General features: G+C 39.8%; 1 protein-coding gene across 1 annotated transcript in view; it reads right to left on the bottom strand.

Annotated features, from left to right (window-relative positions):
* Positions 1 to 17784, bottom strand: part of LOC145981617 (uncharacterized) — a 116536-nt gene extending 98752 nt beyond the window's left edge. The window contains exon 1 of the mRNA XM_083114990.1: positions 17736 to 17784. The gene's annotated coding sequence lies outside the window, so the exon portion shown is untranslated. The remainder of the gene's footprint in view (positions 1 to 17735) is intronic.
* Positions 17785 to 20568: the final 2784 nt, after the last annotated feature.

Genomic DNA, 20568 nt, shown 5'->3' with positions numbered 1-20568 from the left:
TATAGGCGTACGTGATGAATCCGCAAACAGATTTTTCCTAAGACTTACCGTTTCCAAGATAACCCCACTTCCGGTCGCCATTTTGGATTTCCGAGCATAGGTTCTATTCATACTTTTTCTCACGTATAGGTGTACGTGATGAATCCGCAAACAGATTTTTCCTAAGTCATGAATTGGAGGGTCTATGAAAACCTATATTAATTCTCGTAAGAGAACAGAAAAAAAAAAACAAAAAAAAACAAAACTGTGGTCATTACAACAAATAGTCTTCTTCAACCCCAATCCAACAACCCAAAAATCATCATCCTAACTAGAACCATGTAACTATCTGCCATCTGTTAGAGGTTTTGTGAACTAAGTGGTGCTTTGTTTGTGTGTAAAAAAAAAAAGGAAAGCTTTTTGCACTTGGTTATCATCACCTAACATGTTATTAATTGTTTTTTAAAATTAATTACAACTGAAAACTAATAATTAATATTATCTAAAGTTACTAATTAATATTATACAAGTAATTGATATATTTTTTTTGTTCTTGTTGCTAGTGTTGGGTAATTATAGTTGTTGCAAAATATATAGCTCTCGCGTATGACAGTTTCTGAGTTTTGTTGGGTATATATAGACGAATCGAAATTTTACTTCTTATGTTAAATTGTATGTTAGGGTACATGGTAGGAGAAATCATTATATATTAGAGCGCTCTTTTAATGATTTGCCTATAACTGCATACAGGCAGCCGTAAATTTAGCATAAAATATCCTGATCCTGTTTCTTCTAGCATGTGCGACGTTTGTTGTGGTGGGATCATTGGGGGAAATGTGATTCTCCCATGATGTCATCTGACTTACTAGCATATGCGATACGAAGAACAGGTGTGTATGTGGCTTACTAGGATTAGGCTCATGGTAATGAGGTCCTAGTAGCTGAAACGTTGTCGGGGTATTTTGCATTTTTTTAAAATTTTTTTTTTCAAATATGAACACATTAAAACTGAACTGTCTCGGATTTTGAGTTTTGTATTCACCCCGAGAAATTCTATATAAATAACATACTTGAAAATTGTATTTACGTTAAGTTGAATTTTGATTTTTTGCAATCACCCCGAGAAATTCTATATAAAATAACATACCTGGAAATTATATTTACGTTAAGTTGAATTTTGATTTTTGTAATCACCCCGAGAAATTCTATATAAATAACATACTTGAAAATTGTATTTACAGTAGATTGAATTTTTTGAGTTTTGTATTCACCCCAAGAAATTCTATATAAATAACACACTTGAAAATTGTATTCACAGTACATCGAATTTTTGAGTTTTTGTATTCACCCCAAGAAATTCTATATAAATAACATACTTGAAAATTGTATTCACAGTACATTGAATTTTTCAGTTTTGTATTCGCACCCAAGAAATTCTATATAAATAACATACCTGAAAATTGTATCGCTATATACTAGACTTTTTGATTTCTGTGATTTTGGAGAAAGCATAATGGAATCCACCAGTTTGATCGAATGTGTTACTTGCGAAAAATTAATATCTAAAACTAATATTAGCAAGCACAGGGCAAGATGTAGCGAAACAGGTTCGAGAATTAATCGTTCGTTACCTTCTAAGCCTTGTGCTCGATGCGGAAAGATGATTAGCATCACAAATTTAAGTAAACACCTCAAAATTTGCAAACCATCGACCGGACAAGCATCGAAAAGGAAAATCGATAATTCAGAAACGGAAGCTTCCACTTCCAAGCAAATTAAATTATCTAATGAATGCAAACCAATTAGATCTGCATTTAACGACCAACTCCAGAATTTTTCAATTAAGTCAGAACCAGGCCGTGACATTCTAAGTTTCTTGAACGAAACGAAAACATCTGTACTAAATATTTTGAAATATAAACTTGAAAACAACTCTATAAAAGTATACGTTGTTCTGTTTTCTGAATACGAGAAAGTTGATGGCACAACGAGTATTTTTTATCATCGTACAAAAAACCAGACACTTTATTTTGCTGACGTCGAAAATTTGGACAACTTCTATTATAAAGTTTCCAACGAGCTGGTTAAGAAACACGACGATTTCGAGGCTAAAGGGTCGGGATGGTCTCTGTGTGGAAGTCCTCACACGTTAACCGTTTACGTGAACCAATTCTCGCCTCTTCGCGCTTCCAGCTACGTTCCTCTTCCACCGAACATTCAACACAAGAGGGCTGTGTTAAATATACAGAACAGCGATAACAAGTGTTTCCTTTGGTGTATATTGGCTGCACTGCATCCTGTTCATTGGTCAAATCATCCAGAACGGGTTTCTAATTACAAACAATACGAGACCGACTTTCAAAGTGTAATGTCTGACATTGAATACCCGGTGACATTGTCGGATATAACAAAGTTCGAAAATCGTGCAGGAAAACGCATCGCTATTAATGTATATTCCTTCACGTCAGATAAATATCTCGTGCATCCCGTCAGGATAAGCGATATCGACGATGACGATGCTTGTGTAATAAATCTTCTTCTAATTTCAAACGACAGTGTTCATCACTACACGCTAATTCGTTCAATGTCTCGATTACTAGGAAGCCAAACAACCAAGCATGAACATTGCATCGAAGTTTGCCCGAGATGCCTAACCACGTTCGACGATCGTGACCGACGTGATCATCAAAATCTTCATAGTCGTCAAATTGCTATCGAGAAACTGGCCGAACATAAAATTTATTGCGGTGACAACAGACCGACTCGCATGTTGATGCCGAAATCAAAAGAGGTCGAAGAATTCAAAATGCACAAGGCATTGTTAGAACATCCCGCAATCATCATTGCTGATTTTGAGTCTTTTCTCAAACCGTTGTCGTACTGCGAACCAGATCCCGAACTTTCTTCCACAACACCGTATCAGTTGCACGAAGCCTCGAGTTTCGGATATGTTGTCGTGCGACAGGATAGGATAGATGAACCGTATGTTTACCGAGGACCAGACGTAATCAAACATTTTTTTGAAAAGATGGTTGAAGAGGTTGAGACCATTGGCAGCCTCTTACGCGAATCGAAACCAATGCTTCCATTATCCAGCGATGAACTTCAATCTCACAATAACATTGAAACGTGTCTGGTGTGCGATCAACGTTTCACCGACGAGAACCGGAAAGTATTTCACCATAATCACTTCACCGGAAACTACATCGGTGGAATCTGTAACACGTGTAATCTAAAGATCCAAAAACCTACGTTTGTCCCCATATACCTTCATAATGGCAGCGGTTACGACTTCCATCTCTTAATACGGAATCTTGGATATGATAGACAAAAAGTAAATATTCTAGCAGAGAATGAAGAAAGGTACATCAGTGTCAGCAAGCGAGTATTGATTCCGGGAACAAACGAAACTGTGGAGATGAGATTTTTAGATTCTTACAGATTTTTATCTGCGAGCTTGGACGCTCTTGCAAGCAAACTTTCGGCTGAACAATTTAGAATAACGAGAGCTAATTTTCCCACCGTAGACATAGAAATGATTAGACGTAAAGGTATTTATCCTTACGAATATGTCAGTGATAATTCTAAATTTAACGACGACACCCTCCCACCTCAAAAAGAATTTTACAGTCGACTGAGAGAGAAAGGAATCACGGACGATGAATACGAACACGCGCAACGGATGTGGGACAAATTAGGATGTAGGACACTCGGCGATTATCACGATGCCTACTTAAAACTGGACGTGACAATACTCGCGGATGTTTTTCAAGCATTCAGGAAAACGTCGGCGAATATTTACAAATTAGATCCTGCATATTTTTACGGTCTCTCGGGCTTAGCGTGGTCTGCCATGTTATTACAGACAAAAATAAAACTCGAATTGATACCGGACGTGGACATGTTATATTTTATCGAGAGAGGGATACGAGGTGGAATGGTGCAATGCGTACAGAGACATGCAAAAGCAAATAACGTTCACATGACAGAAGAATACGATCCTAACGAACAATCGAAATACATATTTTATGTGGATGCAAATAATTTATACGGACATGCTATGATACAAAAACTTCCTTACGGCGGGTTCGAATGGGTGGATACCACTTCCATTAACATTAATAATTTCAACGACTGTGAATTTGGCTTGTTTATAGAGGTGGACCTCGAATTCCCCGACCATCTACACGATTACTTCAAAGATCTACCTCCTGCACCCGAACTAAAATGTTCTCCTGATTCAAATCAACGTAAGCTTCTGTTAACATTGGATAGGAAAGAGAGATACGTTCTCCATTACAAAAATCTTCAATTCTTAATTGAGAAGGGAGTTCAAGTAGTAAATGTGAGAAGAATAATGAAATTCAAACATTCCGAGTGGTTAAAACCTTACATTGAAAAAAATACGTATCATAGAACACGCGCCACGTCAGATTTAGATAAAGATTTTTTTAAACTCATGAATAATGCTGTTTACGGAAAAACAATGGAGAACGTCAGGAAGCACGTGGACGTGCGATTAGTTCTCGATTCAAATAAATGTAGAAAATTGATAGCATCGCCGACATTCAAATCACGAAATATATATGATGAAAACCTGACCCTGTTTGTGATGGATAAAAAAATAATCAAGTTCAAGAAACCAATCTACGTGGGGGCGACGGTTTTGGATTTATCTAAACTGCATATGTTTGAATTTCATTATAATGTCATGAAACCCTTCTATAATGAAAATATAACACTTTTGTACACGGACACGGACAGTTTTATTTATTCCGTACAGACATCTGACCTCTACAACAATTTGAAACAACCGAAAATGATTGATCATTTCGACACATCTTCCTTCCCTCAACCAAACAGATTTGATCTCCCTTCTCGCAATAAAAAAGTGCTTGGTAAAATGAAGGATGAATGCAACGGAGAAATCATTCTGGAGTTCGCCGGCTTACGTTCCAAAATGTATGTGGTGAAAACAGAAACCAGCATCACCAAAAAAGCCAAAGGTGTTGGTAAAAATACCGTGAAAAACAAGCTTGTGTTCGAGGATTACATCAATTGCCTCTATTCACAGTCGAGGATTCTACGTTTGGAGACAAGGATACAAAGCGTAGACCACGTGCTTACCACAAACAAAGTTAGGAAAGTAGCATTAGATCCGAATGACGATAAAAGATGTATTTTGTCTTGTGGAATCCACACGTTGCCTTGGGGACACTATTGTTTAGAAATTAGTAAAAATTGTAGGCAATGCAAATGAAAAAAAATAAACTTAAATAACTATAACTTAAATAAAAAAAAACAACTTTAACTGTCTCACATACACAATAAATAACTAGCAAGGACAATGAATCTCTTTGGTTTCCGAAAGCAAATAATGGAAACTGTACACCGCACGACAGATCATGAATTTCTACCTTCCGTGTTAACTAAACTCAACGGTCTGTTGATCATTCACCTCAACAGCATTTGGACAAAATTGGATGAGGACGTGGGTAAAACCTTTTACGTCTTCAATAACAATTTACATTTTTACGAAATTCCGATCGACGGGAAACTTCGGATCACCGTGAATCCGGAGAACGCAGGCGAAATCAAAATATCTGCCGGCAAGAACATTTTTCGAATCAAGCACGACAAGATGCTTTCTAGCATTACGTACGATGTTTCTGCAGGAGATTGTTTATACGTGGAACTCCTAGGAGATTACGACAAACTCGTTCCTCTCTTCGTAGAATTACGAATCGTCTATCCTATTATAAATAACCGTTAACCAAAATGCCTAACGATATTTTCGGCCACACCAAGCGTGTAGACCACGCAGAAGAGATTCTTATGTTGGACGTCCGAATTAAAAAGTTGAGGAGCGATTTGATCGCTTTGCAGGAGACCTTAAACAAAAGTTTAGAGTCCGAGATCGCTACGCTCCAAACGCAATGTCTCGACCCCATTCTGAAAATCGATTCCGAACTGAAAACGCTCATAAAAAATTATGTCGACGTACCTTCTTACGACAGCGTTCAAAATATACAATTGAGCGTGGATTCGCTTCAAAATGATTTGGCCAAATTACAGCAATTTCAATCGAAAAATGAAGATTTGGAAAAATTGAAACTCGAAATCGAAGAACGAACTTCCGCAATCGAAAAGAATTTCTCTGAACTTCAAACCGTCGTGAAGGATATCGATGTAGAACGCTTGCACGTCGTCGTTTCCAAATTACAAGAAGAATTCACCAGCACGTTGGAAGAAATTAAATCCAAGTTACAAACTTTGGAAGATACCATGACGAACCTACCATCGTCAGACGAACTGCAGGTCATCGGCAAAAGCGTCGCGAACATAAAAATTCAATTGGAGGCTTATCAAGATTTCGAACACATTCAAACCACCATCGCTACGCTTCAGGCGTCTCTGGAGTTGATCAACGAAGAAATTAAAAATATTCACGCTGAAGCGAACGCGTTAACGAGCATTCAAGACACGTTGAGCACGGTTCAGCAGAAGATCGAATATTTAGAAAATTTGAACGTCGAATCCAATCTTGCTCATTTTCATCACGTGCTGGACAACATACAGGGTGACTTGGAATCGTTACGGACGAGCGTGCCTTCGAGCGAAGATTTGGAAAAATTGAAAACGGCGGTGACGGCACTATCCGAATCGAGCAACATCAAAAGTTCGTTGAGCGATCTCGAGAGTAGGGTGGCCAATCTCCCCACCTCCAAAGAATTACACGCTTTAAAAAGGAGCATATCACGTATGCTGAAACGATTGGAAACGGAAACGGCGAACGTGGAACAGATTCGAGACGAACTTGCTTCGCTGGTGTCAACGCTGCCCACTTCGCAGAGCGTCGCAGACCTTCACACGCAGTTTACCGAGATGCGAAGCATCGTGAGCGATCTTACCGAGAAGAGCTCGAAATTGAATCAAGTCGAGAACCTTCAGAGTATTGTCGTCAACATCAGGGATCAAGTTGGAGTGCTGGAATCCACGCAGGAATCGACGCTGGCCTCTTTCGGTGCCAAGTTACAAGAACTTAACGAAAACTACAAGCAGTTGAACGTGGAAGTGAAAATCAAACCGTCATTTTCTACCGTAACGGATACCATAGTCGAGCATTTGTTGCCCGTACAAAATACACTGGGACAGCTTCACAGCAACCTCGTTAGCGTCGATACTAAATTCGCTAAACTGCATTCTCTGCAAGCCATCGAAATCAACAGCGTACCCAATCAACAGAGAATCTCCACGTTCGTCGAAGGTAACAAACTGTACATGTTGCATCCTTATCATCCGTACTACAAGTTTCTCCTCGATGGCACGATTCAGATAAACGAATTTTCGTACTGGTCTCACGGCAGAAAAGCTAGCGTTCCCACCATGACCTTAATATCGAATCGTGGTGTTCAGAAAGCAGGAAACATTCCTCTGGCACGTTGGAACGAAACGCGCAACGTATATGAAATACACGAAGACGAAGATCTTACCGTTTTCGACGTAAGTGCCGGCGATAAGCTGATCGTTCAAAACACAGGCGAGGTGCCACCCTCTTTGAATCCCATCACGCTGGTGCTTCTCTTCAAACGTAATCTCTAAAAAAATGTCTAGGCAAGCCATCGTCCAAGAATTGCATAAACCTGCACGCCGCAACTACGAACGTTTGGCGGTGGTAACCAAGGGCATCGATGACCTCTGGCAAAGTGACCTCGTGGAGATGAGCAGCGGCAATCTAAAAAACGTACATAAATTGAACAAGGGCAACAAGTACCTCCTCACAGTCATAGACACATTTTCGAAATTCGCATGGGCTCTACCTTTGAAGGCGAAAACGGGGACGTGCGTCACGGAAGCATTCAAGACAATTTTTCGCGAAAGCGGCGGCAGACGACCACTGTTTTTGCAAACAGACAACGGTAAAGAATTTTACAATGCCGTATTCCAAAAGTTTATTCAAAAACATGACATTCGACATTATTCGACTTTCAGTCACATCAAAGCCAGCATCGTGGAAAGATTTAATCGCACTCTGAAATCGCGCATGTGGTCACGCTTCACGCTTCAGGGAAGCTACAAGTGGGTTGATATTCTGCCGGAACTCGTCGATACCTATAATCACACGGTACACAGAACGATAGGCATGAAGCCAGCTGACGTTACCAAGTCCGACGAGCAGCGATTAATTTCCAGCATTTACTGTCCAAAGTACACGCCCACGACAAAAAAACCTAAATATAAAATTGGAGACCAGGTGAGGGTCAGTAAATTGAAGCGAACGTTCGACAGGGGTTTCACAAGAAACTGGAGCACGGAACTTTTTACCGTGGTTCAAGTTCTACCCGGAAACCGTCACACGTATATAATAAAGGACAGTGGCGGTGAAATTTTATTGGGGCGCTTCTACGAGGAGGAACTCTCTAAAACTAAATACCCCGACACGTACCTTATCGAAAAAGTTTTGCGTAAGAGAGGCGACAAACTTTTGGTGAAATGGCTGGGACTTCCGGACACGAGTTGGATCGATTCAAACGAAGTGATTCTATGAGTGCGTGGAATGTCGTGAAACGTCTACCTGATTCGGAAAATCGAAAAAAAAGGAACGGCGAGTTGCTTCCCGACAGCATCCGCTGTCTAATCGTAGGTCCTTCGGGGTGTGGGAAAACGACACTGCTCGTGGACAATTTTCTCCTCGCACCGAATTGGTTAGATTGGAAGAATAGGCACCTGTACGTGTTCTCGAAAAGTTTGGAGCAATCCAAATACCAGCAACTGATGAAACTGTACGATGGTCTGGACATTGCAACGTTCGCTTCGGAAATAAAGCCACTCGACGATTGTCGTGAAAATTCAGTCGTTGTGTTCGACGATGTCATCCTGGAAAATCAAAATGAAATTCGCAACTTTTTCACGCAAGGTCGTCACAAAGGAATAGATTGCTTCTTCCTAGCTCAAACGTTTTCCAAAATTCCAAAACAGTTAGTACGCGACAACGCTAATTTCATATGTTTGTTTCGTCAAGATCACACCAACCTCAAGCACGCGTACGATGACTACGTAAGCGGAGACATGAACTACAATCAATTTTCGGAATGCTGCTGCTCCCACTGTTGGAACAGTGACGATTTCGGATTCGCGACGATCGACATGACGAGAAAACCCAACGACGGAAAATACAGAAACAAAATCAACGACTTTCTAAACGTTGCAACGTTGTGAGAAACGACGTGTATAAATAACGTTATGTCGAAACGAAAAATCGAAGACGAAAATCTCAAGCTTCGCGATTACCTCGCGAAACGCTTCAAAGGTTGGAAATCCGAGAATCGCGGATTCTACGAAGAGAAGAAACGTCAAGATCAACCTGTGATCGACGCCATCAGCGATCTAGGTAAAGAAATTAAAGGCGTCACGGAACAAAATAAAAATTTGATCAACGAACTCGTACCACTTGCAGCTAAAAGTTACACCGTACCCACGCCTATATCGAGCATTCCTTCGACGCCGTTCGAACTAAGGGACGTACCGGCACGACGTCGAGCCATAGGTAGCACGTCTTCAGATAAGATCGAGTTGGGACCTTTGGCACGAGACTACCTAAGCACGGGGAAATTCGACAAGGATGAAGTGTTCGGATTGTATCCGAGCATGGAGAGCAACGAGGGCGGCGGTGTGATTTGGAAGATTGGAAAATCGAAGGTGACCTTCGAAGGCAACGACATTAAAGTTAATTTAGGCGAGAAGGATAGTTGGAACAGGTATCCGGGTACGGTGGGACTGTGGGAACTCGTTGCCAAAAAGCAGCCGAAAGATTACACCGACGAAGATTACCAGAGTTACAAGGAAATTTTGATCATGACGGATGCCTTGTACCAGAACAACGACGCCTCGCAGAATAGGGTGAAATCGAGCAGCGGCGAGAAGTACAGAAATCTCATCAAGCCGATATGGAACCAGGTCAAAACAGGCAGCGGCGTCAAACTCTACAACACCCTACCCAAAGAGTTCGTTTGGGTGGACGACGTGCGCAAGCTCATAGACCGATTGTTGGTTATTGCAGGAGAGGAGAATGCAGGCAATCGTAATTTCTACAACGAGAAGGTAGGAATTGTGGACATGATCAGCGCCAAACTTTCCAACTTCATCGTGAACGACGACAAGGGCATAGGTTACCTCATTAAAATTATCAACACGCTGCCTCCGAGATTCTGGAACATGGTCGAAGGAAAGGGACTCGTGAACGACATCATCAACAAGTTACCTTTCGAGATGCATTTACCCGGCTACCAGTACTGCGGACCGGGTACCAAACTCGAGAAAAGATTGGAGAGAGGAGACAAGGGTGTGAATCCGTTGGACGCCGCATGCAAAGATCACGACATCGCCTACAACACCACTCGCACCGATCTGGATGCACGTCACGAAGCAGACAGAAAGTTAGAGCACGCAGCTTTCGAAAGATTCGTTAGCAGAGACGCTTCGCTGGGAGAAAGAGTTGCAGCACTGGGCACCACCATCGCCATGAACACGAAACAAAAACTTGGGTGGGGTATATAAATAACATACAGTAAAAAAAAAACATCATGTCTGGTATAACCGACTTGCCACACGAACTACTGTGTAAAATATTCAAACATGTAGTAAACGGAGATTGTGAGGATATAAGAAAATTTTTGATCATAGCGAGATCAACGCCGGAATTTCGCATCCCTTGTGAAATAGCTGTCAAGGATTATCTTCGGGAAATTAGCGGCATGAGGTGCGACGATCTCGACACTCTTTTTTCGGCCGCAGGGGAAAAATTAAACAATAGGTTAGATGAACTGCATGAGGCGAGGCAGGGGAGAAGACGATTCACAGATGATTGGCATAAGTCGAAACAAGAGACGGAAGATATCATCACGCACATCATCGCATTTTCCGAAGCACAAACTTTCTTCCTCTAACACAGACAAAAAAAATCTTCGATACAAAAATCTCGTGAAAAAAAATATATATAAAATAACACACATCGTGAAAAAAAAATAATCTTCAGTGTATATATAAATAACACACATTGTGAAAAAAAAATTAAATTTCTCTAACACACACACTGAAAATTTCTCTTCAATATGACGACTGAAAAAATGAGTGACCTCCAAGCATTAAAACAAATGCTAAATTTGTCAGTAGAGTATGTAAAAATTCAGGAATTGGAAGTGGACAAACCTTACACGATAACTTCCGGTTCAATTGTTTCTACCCAGTATGGTCCCAAGGCGCGTTTGTTGCTCAACGCACAATACAGTCTATTTTTACCAGATCGATACGCTAACATGTTATCCGACGAGAAGCTAGCTATTTTAATCGAGAACAAAACTCAAATCGTGTACAAGGGTACAAAGGAACTTCTTGGTAAGAAAACAAAGCACGTAATAGAATTTGTGTAAGGGCTCTGCGCGGAGTATATCCTTGAAAAAAAAATTACACGCAACAAAAAAAATCTCAGAACATTTATATATAAATAACATACCGAAAAAAATTACACAAAACAAAAAAAATCTCAGAACATATATATAAATAACATATCGTGAAGATAACATATAGGGCATCAACATGAAGCCTAAGGGTGTCGTGTACCAGATACCATACTCCAATCTGAAAAATCTAGGTGCCCTCGATGGGTTACTCACCAAGAAACAACGCGAGAAGAAACGTTCTTGCTTGACGAAAGGACACGGAATGAAATTACTTCTCAGCACACCTCAATTGAGACGCTTGCAGCGTTCGCGGAAACAGCAAAAAATCGGAGGTTTCATATTCAGCATCCCGGCCATCCTGGCAGCATTGGGGGCCGTTGGAAGTTTGGCCGGCGGAAGCGCCGCCATCGCGAAAACCGTCATCGACTCGAAGAAGAACAAGGCGGAACTGGAAGAACAAAAACGTCACAATCTGGCTATGGAGAAGAAGGGGAAAGGTATAACCAAAAAGCAAAAAAGCAACCTCGATGCTTTGAAAAAATATAAAAAAAAGAAGAAGCCCTGTCCAACTTCGATATTGAATCTCTAATCGAACTGTTGGGAATAAAAAACTTCAGGGGTGTTTTCATGTCCGATTCTCTACCCTCTGCTGTGAAGAAAAAGGAGTATGGCGTGGTCAACCTGGACAGTTACAAAAATCCTGGTACACATTGGATATGCTACCTCAAAATTAACGATAACAATGCATTTGTTTTCGATTCGTTCGGTGGCACACCACCTGCCAGGTTGGTGAAGTATCTCAGTGTTGCCAACCTCTACTACAATGACAAACGCATCCAGGGTTTCACCGATGTTAACTGTGGCCACCTTTGCCTTTCTGTTCTCGCATACATGTCTAAAATAAATAACCCGTCGGTGGAACATTTTCAGAAAGCATTGTGGAATCTTAAACACGATGGGCGTGTTCCATCTCACGAGCGAATCTTCGATCCTGAAACTCACGCTGCACGACGACATCGTCTATCCTAAATCCGTAGCTCTGCGTGCATTCTACAGCATGTACCTCATACCTAACGTCACGCAGCACAACAACAAAATTAGCGTCGGAAGCGAACACATCGTCGTCACGCCAGGCCAATACAATCTTTCCACTTTGCAAGCTCAGTTACCCAAAGGCACGTACTTTTCTCAAAATTCGGTCACGCACAGAGTGGAAATCGTATCGGCGACGGAGACCATAAACCTGGGCACCATGGGAGAACTTTTAGGTTTCGAGAACGACACCAAACTCGAAGCTGGCATCAAGCACACGGCAGCAAACATTCCTAAATTTCTGGCCATAGAGACTCTGAACGTTCACTGCAACGTGGCGGAAGGCATGATCACGAAATCCTCGGACGGGGAGTTGCTGGGAAGTCACAAGCAGACAGGAATCATCGCCACATTCAAACCCAGTTCCGAATTCATGGAACCGATCATCTACACACCCTCTTCGCCGATCTATTTTCCAGTATGCCGCAACCGCATAGACGACATAGAGTTGGTGGTGACGAACGAGAAAGGAGACGTGGTGGATTTCGCAGGTGCCACTACGACGGCCATCGTGGAGATCAACGTATAATAAATAACCATACATAGTAAAAATGGAGCAAATCGAAAGTTACGAATTGCAATCTTTCCCTCCCAACCGTCGCACGTTCGCTAATCTCAACGAAGCGAACAGGGAGATCGAATACGACGTGGACGTAGGGGACGGATTTGTTCATCCTCACAGAGCGGACCTCTACCTTCAATTCGACGTGGTGAAAAAGGAAAGCGGAGAAGCATTTCCGCCCAATGCAAATTTGAAACTCGTGGACAACTTCGTGCCTCACCTGTTCTCGCAGGTGGAGGTGAGGAAACACAACACCGTCATCGACAGAATCGATTATCCAGGCATCACGTCGACGGCAGTGGGAACATTGAAATTATCCAAAACGGACGCAGCATACTACCAGGCGGGAGGATTCGAAGCGGGAACGAAAATATCGACGAGAAGTCACACGGTGCTCTTTCCCATGCGTCTGCTACCGGGATTCTTCTCCGACTACAAAGAGATCATGTGGAAGGGAGGATTGCGCGTCACGTTTCGAAGAGCGGCCAACGACAACGACGCACTGATGCGATACACCAACTTGAACGCCGACGGCACGCCGATAGTCAACACATTACCCGAAGCAGCCAAGTGCGTCATCCGGAGCATGGAATTGAGAATGCCGATCGTGGAATACGAAACAAACTACGCCCTCAAGTACAAAGCGGAGATCTTGAAGAGTCCGCAGGTGCCGATTCACTTTCACGGTTACCAGTGCGTGCAGAAGTTGGCGTCGGGAAGTCACATGGAATTCGACGTGACGACTCAGTTCAACAACATACAGTTCGACATGCCAGATTTCGTCGTAGTGCTCTTTCAAACCGGGCGCGATAACAACCAGGAAAAAGATTCCAGCAAGTTCGACGACTGCAAGATCAAGAACGTTTATCTCAAGAACGGTAGGAACGAAGTGTTCCCGCGCGAGAATTACAACCTCGACATGACCAAAGACGATTACCTCAAACTTTACGAAGCTTACACGGCTTACAAGCGCGTGACCGAGGGAAGCGTGGACGTGTACTACACTCCCAGCGAATTCAAAATCCGCAGGCCGATGTTCGTCATCAACACGACGAAGAGGAAGCAGGTGGTGGTCAACGATCGCACCAACATCAAGATCGTCTGCGAGTTCCACGAAGCCTTGCCCGAGGACACCGTGTGCAGCGTCATCCTGGTCGCCGAGAAGTCCTTCGTCCACGACGTGAAGAACGAGAGGGTGACGGAACAGTTTTAAAAAATTCGTAAAAAAAAAATTGCCACATACTAAAAAAAATCAACATCCAACACATTTTAGGTTAAAGAACCTTAAAATACTGAAATATTAAAACAAACAGAATCCAATGTAGGTTAGTTCGGTGCGTAAATAAAAAAAAAAAAATGATAGGTTAAGTTATATCACTTAGGATCGTAAAAAAATTAAAAAATCGTAAGAAAAAAAAAATAGGTTAAGTTATATCACGTAAGATCGTGGCATTCGTACCAAGTACGAGTGGGAAAAAAATTAGATGCGGTGAAAATTGCACTGAAAAATCGTCAAACGCTATAAAATCAACAAAAAAATCGTCAAAATATGCTACCACTGAGGTTAAATCCATAAAAAAAAAAGGGCTCGTACCAATCAACATCCAACACATTTTAGGTTAAAGAACCTTAAAATACTGAAATATTAAAACAAACAGAATCCAATGTAGGTTAGTTCGGTGCGTAAATAAAAAAAAAAATGATAGGTTAAGTTATATCACTTAGGATCGTAAAAAAAAATTAAAAAATCGTAAGAAAAAAAAGATAGGTTAAGTTATATCACTTAGGATCGTAAAAAAAATTAAAAAATCGTAAGAAAAAAAAAATAGGTTAAGTTATATCACGTAAGATCGTAAAAAAAATTAAAAAATCGTAAGAAAAAAAAAGATAGGTTAAGTTATATCACGTAAGATCGTGGCATTCGTACCAAGTACGAGTGGGAAAAAAAATGAGATGTGGTGAAAATTGCACTGAAAAGTCGTCAAACGCTATAAAATCAACAAAAAAATCGTCAAAATATGCTAACACTGAGGTTAAATCCAAAAAAAAGAAGGGCTCGTACCAAGTACGGCGTAGAACCGGCCCAATTACACTACTTCCGTCTGTCACAGATGTGCCTGTCACAGAATACAATGTAGGAAATCGCTACAATACCAATTTTTACATCATGAAGAGTAAATTTACAGAAAAATATCATAACAGGGGCCCAAAACATTGTAGGAGAAGTCCCGTTAGGTCGTAGCAGGGGCCAGGGATTTCCTTAACAAAAATAAATTTTGATTATCACACACACACACATTGTAGAAGATCACACATGAGTTTTAAAAACAAAACATCGTGGCAGATTATGCTGAGAGCAAGGTCGTGGTAGATTACACTGAGGGACCTTACAGTAAGAGGAGGCAGCCTTATAGGAAAATGTCGTAAGTCATTTCAAATGTAGGTCAAAAGGCGAGGTAGCATAAGAGCAAGATTTGCAGAAGGTAAAAAATAGCTTAAAAACTGATGCCAGAGCTTTTCTTCTGTCTAATTTTCTCTCATTGTAGGTTAGTTTAGCCCGTAAAACAAATTACGCTGAGAGCAGAAGCCTATTAGCAGGTTGTAGTAGATTACACTGAGGGGGGCCTTACAGTAAGAGGGAGGCAGCCTTATAGGAAAATGTCGTAAGTCATTTCAAATGTAGGTCAAAAGGCGATGTTAGCATAAGAGTAGGAGGTAAAAAAATAGCTTAAAAACTGATGCCAGAGCTTTTCTTCTGTCTAATTTTCTCTCATTGTAGGTTAGTTTAGCCCGTAAAACGAATTACGCTGAGAGCAGAAGCCTATTAGCAGGTTGTAGTAGATTACACTGAGGGGGGCCTTACAGTAAGAGGGGGGCAGCCTTATAGGAAAATATCGTAAGTCATTTCAAATGTAGGTCAAAAGGCGATGTTAGCATAAGAGTAGGAGGTAAAAAAATAGCTTAAAAACTGATGCCAGAGCTTTTCTTCTGTCTAATTTTCTCTCATTGTAGGTTAGTTTAGCCCGTAAAACGAATTACGCTGAGAGCAGAAGCCTATTAGCAGGTTGTAGTAGATTACACTGAGGGGGGTGGGGGGCCTTACAATAAAAGGGGGCAGCCTTATAGGAAAATGTCGTAAGTCATTTCAAATGTAGGTCAAAAGGCGAGGTAGCATAAGAGCAAGATTTGCAGAAGGTAAAAAAATAGCTTAAAAACTGATGCCAGAGCTTTTCTTCTGTCTAATTTTCTCTCATTGTAGGTTAGTTTAGCCCGTAAAACGGATTACGCTGAGAGCAGAAGCCTATTAGCAGGTTGTAGTAGATTACACTGAGGGGGGTGGGGCCTTACAATAAAAGGGAGGCAGCCTTATAGGAAAATGTCGTAAGTCATTTCAAATGTAGGTCAAAAAACGAGTTAGCATAAAAAATAGCTTAAAAAGTGATGCCAGAGCTTTTTTCTGTCCATTTTTCTCTCATTGTAGGTTAGTTTAGTGCGTAAAACGTCGTAAAATAAAAAGTAGGTCAAAGGGCCCTTCCAGAATCGCCCATTCCACCTACTCATTAAAGTAGTTCTTTCATCTACTTAGAATATCTCTTGGGTCAGCTAGAAAATCACCGTCTCGATCTTTTATCAAGTTTACTTTAGGTTGCCACCCCTTTCTAAATCCATTTACACCTTTATGTAAATCTCTGATATTTTTGTTTTTGCTGTTTATTTCAATTTCGTTAATTTTGCTTTTCAAGTAATCTCTTTTTTTTTTTACTTCTAAACGTGCGGTTAACTTCTCGCTTTATTCTATTATAATTGTTTAGATTTGTATCATCAGAGTTATTTAACCACCTAAGTCTAGCCTGATTTCTTATTTCTATTAGATTATGACATTCATTATCAAACCATGGCTTACTTTTTCTTGGTTTATGGTATCCTTTACTTTCTTTAGGTGCTAATTATATTTGTTAGTCTCAGAGTAAAGTAATATTTGTGACAACTTTTTAAATTGAATATCCATATATCTATGAAATTTAGAATAGAGAAACAAAGTGATATATCGATTTGACTCTGAGATATACATTTTTCTGTAAAGCACTGCAACTCACTCCATGTCCTCCGCAATGGCCAATGCGTGCAAAATTCTGAAGATTTCCCTCCTGTTTCTCACTAACTATAAGGTGCAGAGAAGAAATTTTTTGCATATGTTCATACCTTGACATTATTAACAAATAAATAATGTTTAATGAATTTCTGAATCGGTGGGTTGTATTTTGAAATGTTTCTATATAATTTTTTGATGTGGAATCAGTCAAGTATATAATTTATCTCATTATTTCAAAGTAATTTGTACCAGTGAAGGAGCAGAGCACCCTTTAAGGTAGGTAGACACTGCCCCTGAAGGGATGTTGTACCACGGGCTTAATCTTCCCTGAAGGGCTGTTGTGTTATGGCGTTCATCTGCCCTGAAAATCAATATAAAATAGCACAGCACTAAACAGCATAATTCCACATTGAACCTATTTGAACGTATAGCAGAAAGAGGGAAAATACCATCAGCACTTTTTAGAAATGAAATGTTAAATTTAGCTTAAATCCTCACTGAACAATTAATACGGTTTTGTATATTTGTCTATATTGCATTAAGTTCATACCTTCTGCAGCATCTGCACAGTAAGCGTCTTCGAAACTGCAGTACCTTACGCCGTCTGCATACAAAAAAAGTATTCCTTATTAACAACAAATATTGTGAAATAAAGAAAGCAGTCCAAACACTCTTTACAACTAAATAGCATACAGGGATGTATCAATAATTATTTAGACTAACATATTCACATATAATAAATAAAAAGTCTTTGAAAAATTATATTAGTGTGTGTGTGAGTGTGTGTGACCGTATCTATATTTTAGATTACCTTTCTTATATGTAATTTTTCTTTGTATTTTTTATTTCTCTGTAAATTTTATTTTTTTCTTTCTTTTTTCAATATTTTAATTATTTCATATTCAATTTTTTTTGTAAAGATGGTCAAGTGGAAGAAAAGGCTCCACAGCCTTAACTTCGCCATGTAAAATAAGACGAAATAAATAAATAAATAAAATAAAATAAAAAATTAGTCATCTCATGGAGAATGACTCTCAGTAATAGATTAGCACATGATGCAAGTACATTCCCCTTAATTTTATTATGTTTTTTTATATTTGTAATAGACTAATATTAGTAAATGGGAAAGTAAATTAAGAATTAACAAATAGCATAAAGCATTCCGTAAAATACCATTTATCTCTTAATCTACTGACGGTAGTTTAAGTACCAGTATTATAAGATCCAATTTCTGGACACAAAGTTTTCTTTTTTAATCCTGATCGTACTTCCGCGGTCCATAGATGGCAGTGTGTGCTTGTTTATTATTTTTATTTTTGCCTGACAGGCAGCTTGTTTACAACGAAAACTTTCTCTGAAGATTTGAATTTATATTTAGTCACCAAAGTATGAAAACTGTTCCAATATTTTTTCTTGGTTCTGCATGTAATATGTGCAAAACGTATAAGATTTTCTCAAGATATTATCCAAATTAGGCTTCAATTTTAGTTTGGTACTTCTAAGTACAGTCAGACATTTGGAGTATGATGCATTTGTATTTGTGTAAAGCGGTGCACCGAGGATTTTCGAAATCGAGGGGGTTATGTATACTTTCTATACGTAGTAAGCCCACATGTTGCCACATTTTCCTGTTTTTTCTGTTAATTGTTTTAGCAGTACTGGGCCAAAAAGGTGGGTCATGACCCCCTCCAACTCCCTTATGCACACCGCTGTTTGTGTATATTAATGCAAAAGCCATAATCTCAATGCAAGAGAGGGGAAAAAAGTAGGAGGAACATAAAGGACACAGGACATTCATAAATTCACATAACATCCTTTTGACACTTATGTAATGTAAGATATCAATGATTACATTACAAAAATTCACAATTGTTCTTCAGAACAATGACAAACAAAATATTTGGTGACAAAGATATATGACCTACTTTTAAGGTTATTCTATCAGATTTAGATAAGTCTGAATGAAGATTTAGTTTAACGGTGAACAAAGGTACAACCATGTATGGGAGTACAAATTTTGTTGTAGCATGCATAGTGGCTTGGCAGTACATCTAAGTACCAAAAATTAATTTTGTATTTAAATTATAAACAAAATAAGTGGGATAATTTTTATTCATCTCCTCTAACTGTAGAAGTAACTACTGGTTAAAAAAATTCTCACGCCTCTGCATATCTCATATAATAATTTAGTGTATCAAAGGAAATACATATGTCATGGGAAGTAAGTGAAATGCAAGAGTGAAATGTACCAATTGTTAATATAAGCAAACTGACTCAACAACGACAATAACAAAATTCCTGATGTTAGACAGAACCTAGGTTACAACTACTGGGTCGGTCTTTCTGCTCGAAACAGGGAAGGACTGACACGGTAACTTTTCAGCTCATCAGAAAACTGCACGTGGTGGGTAGGATAAGTACCCCGGATTTTTGGAAACAAGGAAACAAGTGAATATCCAGTATCTTCGAAAGAGTTATTATGTAGAAATACACAATGACGGGGTGTGCACTGCAGCGAACCGTTTTGAGTGACACGCCGCAAACGTGCCGTCATCATCGTCGCCGCCGAAGTTGATTCTCTGTTATATCACGCCACCGAATCCAGTAAGACAGTGGACTGCCGCTTGAGCCTGATCGGGTATGTGGACTCCGATCATTCGCCGGCCTTACCGCTCTCTCTGCCGAGTACAGGAGGGCTAGTATTGACGATCCTCTTCACCTAAAACTACCACCGGAATTATTTCGTAAATGATAAGAAATATGCAAACACAACTTTCACAAACGTAAAGTTATGGGAGGGGCTAATGACATTAGTGGATACAGTATATTCAAATACGTAAAGACGTGTGATGTTTAATATAAACTTATGTTTTTTACATGGAAACCACATATTATTTTTAATGCAATTGAGAGTAGGATAAATACATAAGGAAGAGCGTTTGGTACATTGTAATACATCAAATAGTTCTCACGTAACTGTAACTTGATGTTGACGCTTGAAACAAATATTGCAGAAGTTGATTCCCGTCTTTGACATGATTGGCGTGTCGAAAGAAACATATTTCCCATTTTGACTGAAAATTGGTGACGTCAAAAGCGAAAACTTGTTCGTGACGACACGCGAATGACGTCAGAAGGGAGGCATGTTGATTACGAGACTGGAATGAACTTCTGAAATGTATGTTTCAAGCGTCAACTTCATACTATAATTTCTTGAGAACTACTTGGCATATTACAATGTATATAAAGGCTATTCTTAATTTATATCTTCCTTCTTTCAATTACACTAAAAATAATTTAGGATTTCAATGTAAAAAGAAAACATACATAAGTTTATGTTGAAAATCATACTTCCTTACGTAATTGAACTTACAGTATACACT

Source organism: Lepisma saccharinum, chromosome 29, assembly GCF_977018435.1.
Source record: "Lepisma saccharinum chromosome 29, izLepSacc3.1, whole genome shotgun sequence".
NCBI lineage: Eukaryota > Metazoa > Arthropoda > Insecta > Zygentoma > Lepismatidae > Lepisma > Lepisma saccharinum.
Note: the sequence above shows the minus strand (reverse complement) of the source record. Positions and strands in the feature narration are given on the sequence as shown.